We start from the raw sequence: 10224 nt of genomic DNA, 5'->3' as shown, positions 1-10224 counted from the left end.
TCGACATTATTTTTAATCACATCACAGTTTTCATTTCCTTGTTTTTGTTGTTCCATCGCTAAGCGGTGTCCTACTCTTTTTCATTTCCTTAAGAAAGTCTATCTGAAATTCTTTTCTTGTTTATACTTGCTTAGTGTTGGCCTCTTAGCCCAGATTGTAAATTCTATAAAGGAAGGGATTTAATTGTGGCTCATCCAGTATTCAAGACAGTTTCCAACCCATAGTTGGCATTCCATATATGCTTCAAACTGAATGAATGGATGGGTGGACTGGGTGGAAGGAAGTCTGATGAGTTATGATCTCCTTACTGTGTTTTCATGTATGATGTTCTCTCTGCCGGGAATGATCTCCATTTGCCATCCTTTCCTTATCTGACATATCCTTCAAGGCTGAAAATAAGGACCACCCTTCTAGAAAATCTCCCCTGTTCCCCTAAGCCAAAACTTTGTTTTGCTACTTGCTAGTAGAATAATGAGGGTATTTTGGTGATAAACAATTACACACTGTGTCTACATTTTGAATCAGCTTCTTAATTCTAATGAATGGGGCATAATTCATACTTTGTTTTTTCCATCACTATATAATAAAGCAATTTTGAAAATGACACACGGGCCAGTTTGCAGCAAGATGTGCTGTTTTTTTGCAGAGCGTGGAACAGTGGTTACTGCTTCTCGCCTTGATGTGGAGAGAGCTGAGACTGCACGTGGTCAGTCCTTTTCCAATTAAAGCTTGTGATGGTGACTGGCATTGTGCGGCCATTCTGGTGACTGTCTATATCTGTGGCATGAATGACAATGCACCTTTTTTTGATCAGTATCTTATTAGGTGAGCTGAGATGGGTGGCTGAGGTAAGTGAGTGGAGAGCAGAGGTATTGTATTGCTATGTTTATTGGCTCACCAGGCCCATGGTTGATCATCACGTTGATGCTTATTGAGTCTCATATTCTGGTTCTCAGAAAGGATTTGTTGAAATCCAGGTTTTCTGGATCTGACAGTAAATTGTTAAAAGCTTAAGTTTTGGAGTTACAGACCTGGATTGGATTCCTGGTTCTATAACACAAGAGCTCTGAGATCTTGGGTAATTTACTGAAACCTTCTGATCTTCAATTTCTTTCTTTATAAAATGGGATGACAATAGTACTTACTCTTTAGGGTGGGTACTCTTTAGAATAAATGGGATAATTTATAGAACATTCTCAGCATAGTGCTGAGCATGTGGTGTGAATTTCATAAATGCTGTTTATCACAGTTTCGTAATCCCTTATTTGAAAACCTTTCGCTCTGGCTATATTTCAAGACAAAGACTTTTTGAATTTTAGAAAGGTAATATGGCGTGTCTAGCATATATTATGCAATTACCCACTATTCAGATTCATGAATATCTCTGCTGTGAAACAGAAATACTCAAACTAAGTGGAACAAAGAAAGATCTGGCCTGTCAGGTTAGGTCAGGCTTTGATGATCTCAGTAAATTATGAGAAAGTCTTGTTTTGGGCTTTTGGAATTTGGATATGGGATTATGGGGTTGGGTTTCTGTCAGTATGGCTATTTTTATTATTTGAAGCTCAGTTTCCAAACCTACAATTCTGTGACTTTCTTTGTCTCCCCTCCCTTATCCCAATCAAACTCTCAACTACACGTAAGACAGTTGTCCTCCAGCCCACCTCCCATTTCCTAAACTTTATCTCTGATTATCTAATGATAAATAAAGCCTAGTAATAATTTCTGCTAATTACAGCTCATGTGGTTTTGTGCCCCAATTACTCTACCTTTCGGACGAAAATGATAATTGCACCTACCTCATAGCAATGCTTAGAATTCTGTACAGAGGTTGGCAGTCACTAAATGATACCTTCCTTTTCCTTTTCTTTCTCCTTCTTCTCCACCCTGTTTCTCCAGGATCCCAGTTAATTAATCAAATACCTACCCTATGATGAATTCAGTCCTATAGTCCCTGGAGATATGGAGTATTCGCTATGGTCTTTAGCTGTAAGAAGGTTGTTTCTTGTTATGATGATATGATCGTATGATGATATGATGAATACATATAAAGCAAAAAAAAAAAGATAATTTAATATTAAGTTATATATATGGTGCTTTCCTTGTTAAAAGAAGAATATGAGGGACTAGAGCATTCAGGGGAGCTTCCTGAAAGGGTGAGATCTACCTGAGTCTTTGAAGAATGACCAGGATTTTAGAGGGTGAAGGCTTAACAGTGAGCATTTGGGGCAGAGGGATCCCAGTGAAGACACGGGGGACTTTACAGAGATGGAAATATGTCCAGTGTAACTACTGGGTAAAGGTTGTCTCTCTTGACCACACCATATAGATGCTCTAGACTTGGACAATCTTCAAGAATTATCTGATTCCAACTCACGCCTTCTCCACTGAGGTGATGTCCTTGATAGCCTTCCAAACAAATACCAAGCTGGGTGGAGAAAAGAAATACTCCCAGAAAATGAGCAGTCAGACCACATTAATAGCACCTTTTGGGAAATGACTCCCAGATGATGCTCCAAAGCAGAACCGTCTGTCCCAGGATAAGTAGAGCTGTCACATGTGTACATTATCTGAACTAGTGGATGTTTATGCAGAAAGTACTACCTTTTAAGACTATCCATCTAAAGCATTTTCTTCCCTCTCCTTAAAAGATAAAACAGATACACAGGCCAAGAGATGATTGCAAAAGACACAGTAGTTGCAAAACTCCAGTGTCATGACCTTGATGAACCTCCTGATGCAATCCATTATGCTCCGAGTTTGGGGCCAATTGGTTCTGGACAACTCTTTGAGCAAGCACCAACTGCTGGAAATTTCATCCAGGTGAGCACCAGGTGCTGCTTCTCCAGGGATTTTCCCGAGGAGATGGAGTCATTTCATGGCCACAGTGTTGTTGGTGTGGGTGCATTCAGCAGTGGGAGCTGGGACACACCAGAGAAGGGTCTGGAAGGCATTCAGGCAAGTCCTTCAGTATTTCACTACTGGACACCATCATCTCCTTATCATTAGCACAAAATAATTGACTTCCTGTTTAGCTACCAAAATGAATCAGAGGCTAAAACAGATGCTGATTTTCTCAAAGATAAGTCTGTTTGACTACATGTGTGATGATGGCTCATCCTTCTGGCACTGGGAGTGAGAGATCAGCTCCTTTCTCCACCATTAAGAGGTCGTAAACTTTCCACTGGCAGAGGGAGGACATAGTAAATTTTTTTTTCACCTTTGCAAGATTGAATTGTGCTTTGGGAGAATCCTCCTTCTAACTTCTAATTTCCACAGGTCTATTTTATTTTCCCCCAAAGTTCCAACCCCTAAAAAAAAAATACTGATCCCGGTTAGGTTGGCATAATTGTTCTTTAACCAAAGCATCACCAAACACTCCTTCTCAGCCAAAAGACATGGCTGAGAAAGCCACTGATGATCTTTCTCATTTTTTGGTTCAAACCCACCCTAAATTTTCTGGAAAACTCCACAAGTTACAAGCTGAGCCTTTGCATATGTTGTGAATTTGTAAGATTAGCCACTGAGCCAAGAGGTTTCCTGAGTTGATGTTCATTTTGAAATGCAATGCAAAACTGTCATTTTAAAAAGGGAGTTTGGAGAAAGATGGCAGTTTTGTAAACACAATGCTAACTAACATTTGAGCCTTTCCATATGCTTGCTCTGCTTCTGAACAACTTCCACCTGTTGCTCACCTCTAATTAATTTCTATATTTTCATAATTATCCTTTGGGTCTTAAATGTCATTTATTCCTGAAAGCTTTCTTTTCCTATCTTAACTGGCTAAGTTCTCTTACATATGTTTTTGAGTCATTTATTTCTGTGTTTCAATACCTTCCATAGTGCTTGGTACATAGTGGGTACTCAGTATAACTTAATGAATGAATGAATGTGCCCTTTCATTTTCCAGAATGATCTACTACTTAAAATATGTACATTAAACAAAAAGTCAATCATTTTCTCTGAAATAATGTTGTTCTACAAGGTTGTAAAAGAATTGGATTATGAGGACCCAGACATAGTTCCAGCTGCCCATATCTATTAAATGACAATTTCAATATTTACATCCCTCCCATACAGGTAAGCTTGATAAATTTCATGGAACATTAAGTGCCTTTTCTTTAGACTGTGCACTTCAGATTTTAAAATGTAAAAAGTCATTATATTTGGGACAGTTTCGTTAAACTAGACAAAGGAGAAAGGGGAGACTTAGATTCATGTTGAAAGTTATCATTAGGTCTGCAAGTGTTGTTCATCTCTTAGCACACCTTATGCAAAACACAATTCTTAAATGCAACTCTGGCTAGAGATCCTTGGAGCTGGAAGTGGGATGTGTTAGGGACACGCAGAGCCCAATCCTAATGCTTGTTACTGAAACGATTTTCTGTCAGTAGTGTCTCAGTCCACTTCAGACTGGGTGACTTACACATAACAGAAAATTTTTTCTCACTGTTCTGGAGCCTGGCAAGTCCATATCAAGGCACTGTCAGACTCGGTGTCTATAGAGGTCTGCATCCTGCTCTTACATGTCTGTCTTCTCACTGTGACTTCACATGGCAGAATAGGCAAGAGGGACTCTCTGGGGTGTCTTTTTAAGAGTGTTAATCCCATCATGAGGGTTCCACCCTTATGACATGTCATCATACCAAAGACCCTCTCCATCCTAATACCATCACAGTGGGAGAATAGGTTTTAGTATATAAATTTTGGAGGAACATAAACATTCAGTTCATAGCATTTAGTAATGCCAAATACCTCTTATTTGGAAAGAGCCAGATATTGGTCACATGTAGTCCACACATATGAGTAACAGGATTTTTTTTGCAGGGGGTTCAGTTCAGTTCAGTCGCTCAGTCGTGTCTGACTCTTTGCGACCCCATGAATCACAGCACGCCAGGCCTCCCTGTCCATCACCAACTCCCGGAGTTCACTCAGATTCACATCCATCAAGTCAGTGATGCCATCCAGCCATCTCATCCTCTGTTGTCCCCTTCTCCTCCTGCCCCCAATCCCTCCCAGCATCAGAGTCTTTTCCAATGAGTCAACTCTTCTCATGAGGTGGCCAAAGTACTGGCGTTTCAGCTTTAGCATCATTCCTTCCAAAGAAATCCCAGGGCTGATCTCCTTCAGAATGGACTGGTTGGATCTCCTTGCATTATTTTACATGATACAGGCAGAGCCATTTTTAATGCAAACGGTGGGACAGTGCCAGATTCCACAGCTCATTCCCTTTGTGAGTCCCTTGACATTTGTGGATTTAAGAGTCCTGGTTTTGCTAATTGTAAAACACCCTCAGGCACAGATTTAAATTGTGTGCTGTGGAGCCAGAGCAGAGTGCCTAGCTGGTGAAATGAGCTTAGCCAATCACCAGACACCTGCTTCTCTGCTAATTGTTGTACAAATGAGAACATGCATTAAGGGGCTCAATGGGTCATTTATGTGTTCAACAACATATTATCACATTTAAGAGTGAATTAGTAGCTGTAGACGTAGTTGTGAAAATAAGGTTGCACAAGTTTCCAGATACGTCTATGGTAATAAGTGATCTAGGAGGTGGGTTGGCATCAAAGATGTCCAAAAAGAAGTGAGTGTTTGGGTGGAGAACACAGGGTTACTAACAGAATGTCAATGCTTGCTACAGGAGAGCCTGGAATATGGACAGAGCTTGTGTTTCATGTTTTATCTCTTGTGCCATCTCTAAGCAATTGGTGGTGGTCGCCTGGATCATTGAATTGAGAAGGATTCTGAGGTTGCCTCTGAAAGCAGTGCAAAGAGTACTGTGTTATGGAATTAAGCAGATGGCATCATGGCAGCATCCATATATTTTGCAACCAAAAGAAATTTATTGCTGAACTTTCAGCAACAGGTCTAGAGTTCTTTAAATCCCTCTTGACTCCCTGATGTAAGAGTTTTAATAGGATTCGGTTTACAAATGTCATTTGTAGACTTACGTGATCCAACTGTATGGATAAATGATCTGTACAGGACAGAGACAGCATGACAGTATGCCCAGAAGTTTTCTTAGGTCTTTTCTGCTCCCCACTGGTGGAGTTTCATTGGTTCTTGCAAAAGCCTGTAACATAGCCCAACAAACCTTTTAGGAAAAATGCTTTTTCTTGTAGTTACTCATCCTGATGGCCTCACAAATCAAAACTGAATTTGCCCTTTTCACCAGAGTTGAGCCTTTTTCCAAGAAGAGGAAAAAAAAAAAAATCTCTCATGGTAATAAATCCACATCTTGTCTGGTCCCCACACCCCAGTATATTCCCAGCAGCTGCTCATAAAGAATGCTTGTAACACCCCACATGTGGTTCAGTCTGTTTTTATAGGCCAATCAATTAGCACAATTTTGAGTCTTTATGGGTGCAATAAAAATCATAATATGGCAAAGCTATAAGTGGCATCTGTTCTTAAGGCACATAAATGGAGTTTATTGAGGGAAATATAGAGGCTTTCACATAAATCACCTGTCTCCATGCAAAGTGCTTCTTACTCTTTCTTGGTGGTCATACATACCTTTGAGATGCTGAGAAAGCTATAGACCCTATACCTTGGAAACACACATAATATATACCAAAAGATAAGGCATGAAACAGATTCTCTGAAATCAAGATTCTATGGGTCTCAGATTAAATTTTCTTGTTTGAAAATGCATGGCATAGACTTTTAAGAGAGACAAGATACAAGCATTCTTCAGAGCATAGTTTCTACAAGATGATCAACTAGAAAAAAACTCCATGGTCAAGTACATTTGGGAAATACTACAAATTGGCACTTGTCATTGGCAGCTGCCATCTACCTCTATAAGGATTAAAGCTGATTTTCAACATGCCCTGAAAGGAGTTCAGGGTGGAGAGCAGAAATGAGGCACAGGGAGAAACTGGCAGGACAGTCTTCAGATAGATATTTTCAGGAGCTGATTTTACGAACCCAATCCTTGTATTTCCTCATATCTAGAAAAGCATTAAAATCCTTCATGGTGACAACCACTCCTTGGGACTAGCAAAAGCTTCACAAGACTAGCAGAAACCTTCTGGAAAAAAAAAAATGTGCTTGATTGCATGTACTCCCCCTTCACCAAAATCACATTTATACTGACCTTGCCCCTGCCTCTTTGGAGCAGTCTCAGAGCTATCTGAGGTGCTGTTTCATAGGCTGTAGTCCTCATTCTGCCCCAAATAAAACTTACCTCACAACTTTCATGTTGCACACTTTTTTTTTTAAGTATACAGAAGCAATGCAAAGATGGAGATTCAAATTACAGAATGACATATCAGAAATCCTAAGAAGTTTTGCCATAAGGAAACCTTTTAATATTTGTTTAACTTGGCATTTTACATTTGATATATTAGCATGTCAGAAGAGACATTTTGGGAGATGCTGGCAGACTCAAGTCGATCCAATACCTGCTCAGTGACTTACTAGGGTCTGTGACCTTTGGCAAAGAACATGATTCTGTGAACCTTGGTTTTCTCTTCCGTAAAATGGAGACATTAACACTATTGCTGAGTCAGCACCTTGCACAGGACAGGTTAATTATTACTTTATTTTTAATGCTAAAAATCTCCTGGTTTGAAATTTGCTCATTTTTGTATTTGAATATTTTTCTTCTTTTTTGACAACTTTCTGATAGGTTAGTTTGAGCTTGGTCTGAAAAATAGAATTCCTTTTCTATAACCTGCAATATACAAACATCTGCCTGAGAGGAATAAAATTAAATAACTACATTTCACTAACCTCTTAAGGCAAAAAATCTTGGGCATGATCTCATTTTTATACACTACAAAATAGAAGATTGAAACTGATAAAGAATCTGGGCCTCTGAGAAGTTAAGCTCATTCAAGGCCACTCAGCATGTCATAACCAATCCTTGGACATGGGTTTTCTGAGTCTTTTTCCATTTTACCTCCTAGGATATATTAAATGTAGAGTGTAGAAAGTTATATGCTGGGTTGAAAGTAACACCCAAACAAACACTAATGGAAGAAATCATACACATGATAGATATAATAAACTTTCTTGAATAAAATGTATAATTAAACATTCATATATTGTATATAATATGTATATATCTATCATTATCATATAAAATAAAATATGGCATGTTGCACATTATATATCTGTAACTAATTGCTTTGGTTAGCCTAGAACTCATTTATGTTCCTTGAGAACGCAGAGTCTGGAAACAGGAATCAACTGGGAGCAAGGAGTATCCCCCCATAATTTCAAATCTTCCCCTAAGCCTGTTCCTGGGGGCACATTTGACTAGTGTCTAGAATAAAGCCACCACCACCGCAAAGCATTTATTTACTGTTTAATTTTTCGGTAACAGTGACGATCATTGTAGAAACTGCTCCTGCCAATGATTTCAGCCCTGTATTCAAAGACGTGCACTATTCATTCTCCATTCCAGAAACTTCAGGAGGTAAGAGGTCCTTGTATTTATGTGAATATATATTCACAGATACACTTAACAACACTTAACATTACACTTAACATTCTATTATTTTTTCCTGCAGAGAGCTGGTTGTTAAACATTTGCCAGTATATCATTGGGTGGAACCCACACTACTTTAAACCAGTTTATGTCCTTGGCAGGCAAATACATTCATTAGACAGTTGTTTTGAGCAAGACTAGGAAATAAAAAACCCACAAATCTGGATTTCAGTTCTTTGTGTCATCATGGAGTTTTGGAAAAGTCCTTAACTTCTCTGTAAAATAAATGCACACTTATTTATATTCTAGTTCTGGAAATATAACACAGTTGTATCTTACAATATATGACCAGATAATTTCAGAAAAAAATGCACATAAAACTATCACAGGACTGATCCTGGTTTCCCCATCAGGGACTTTTCCTTTTTTTCAAAAGTACTAAAATATTGATTTCTGAGCAATGAGGGAGGCTCATTACCATAATTCCTTTCATCCCTTTGCATTCTCCCCATTCTGTGGTGGCCTTCTAGCTCTAGGGAGGTCTAGAGTTAATGGAACATTATGATGGGTCTTTATGCAGAAGCTAAATAGTTGATAATCCTCTAATTATCTCTTAGCTTATAAATTGTGAATCTGGACCAGAGGGTCTGAACATTGGCTTTGAGGGTCCCTGAGGAAAAAGATCCATAGCCTTCATGAGACCATCAAACGGATTCTATAATCCTCCAAAGTTAATGACAATCAATCTAGATTTTAAAATAGAGACTTGCATTAAAAAAAAAAAATAGACTGTAGTTTAGTGCAGTTTAGGTTGACAGCAAAATTAAGCAGAAGGTAAAGAGATTTCCCATATACCCTTTGCCCCCATAGAGGCATAGACTCCTTCACCATCAGTGTCCCCCACCAGAGTGGTACAGTTACTACAGTTGAACCTGCATTGACACATCATTATCACCCAAAGTCCAGAGTGTACATGAAAGATCACTATTGGCCTTGTACATTCCATGGGTTTGAAGAAACATATCATGACATGTATCCACCATTATGGTATCACACAGAATAGTTTCTCTGCGCCAATAGTCTTATGCACTAGACATTCTTCCCTTTCCCCTAAACCCTGAAAACCTCTGCTCCTTTTTATCATTCTACAGTTGCTTCTCTGCTCAGTGTTAGTGGCAGCCTGGATGGGAGCGGAGTCTGGGGGAGAATGGATACATGTATATGGATGGCTGAGTCCCTTCTCTGTTAGTCTGAAACTATCACCACATTGTTAATGGGCTATACCTCAATACAAAATAAAAAGTTCAAAAGAAAGAAAAATACAGTTGCTTTATGGGAATCCACTGTTTTATGTCAGTTTCTCTTCCAACTATCCAAAGTTTTTCTGAAATGTAATTGTTTATTTTGAAGGTAAAACTTTCTAAACATATTGAACACTTCTATGTTTTCTTAAGGAAAATTTAATACCTTAGTAATGGCTGAGGAGAAGGATTTAGGTTTTTCAATTACAGCATCACTGATTTGGGAGGGCTGGAAAAATTCAACCTCTTTGTTTTACTATGAGAAAAACTGGGGCTAGAGAGAGAATTGGGTCGCATAGCTAGTGAGTGGCAGAGGTGATAGCTGAACGCAAAGTTCCTGGTCCAGTTCTCCATTTAGTATTCCACGCTGCTTTTGGGATGGATTTTGATGACTGAGGTCTCCAGAAGTCTGAAAACAAGTGCTGAGAGTTCATACAAAAAGATAAAAGAGTCGTTCCTAAGTGTGCTATTCTCCAGATAGCTGGC

At 39.0% G+C, this 10224-nt stretch overlaps 1 long non-coding RNA gene across 1 annotated transcript; it reads right to left on the bottom strand.

The window, feature by feature from the left end:
- Nucleotides 1–1928: 1928 nt before the first annotated feature.
- LOC120868014 lies at nucleotides 1929–10171 on the bottom strand. Its single transcript, XR_005722112.1, has 3 exons — nucleotides 9905–10171; nucleotides 5952–6073; nucleotides 1929–2943 (listed from the first exon to the last, which is right to left on the bottom strand). It is a non-coding gene; the product is annotated as an uncharacterized LOC120868014 (long non-coding RNA).
- Nucleotides 10172–10224: the final 53 nt, after the last annotated feature.

The sequence above is a fragment of the Oryx dammah genome, unplaced genomic scaffold, assembly GCF_014754425.2.
Source record: "Oryx dammah isolate SB20612 unplaced genomic scaffold, SCBI_Odam_1.1 HiC_scaffold_9, whole genome shotgun sequence".
NCBI classification, from domain to species: Eukaryota; Metazoa; Chordata; class Mammalia; order Artiodactyla; family Bovidae; genus Oryx; species Oryx dammah.
This window is presented reverse-complemented; position numbering and strand designations above follow the sequence as displayed.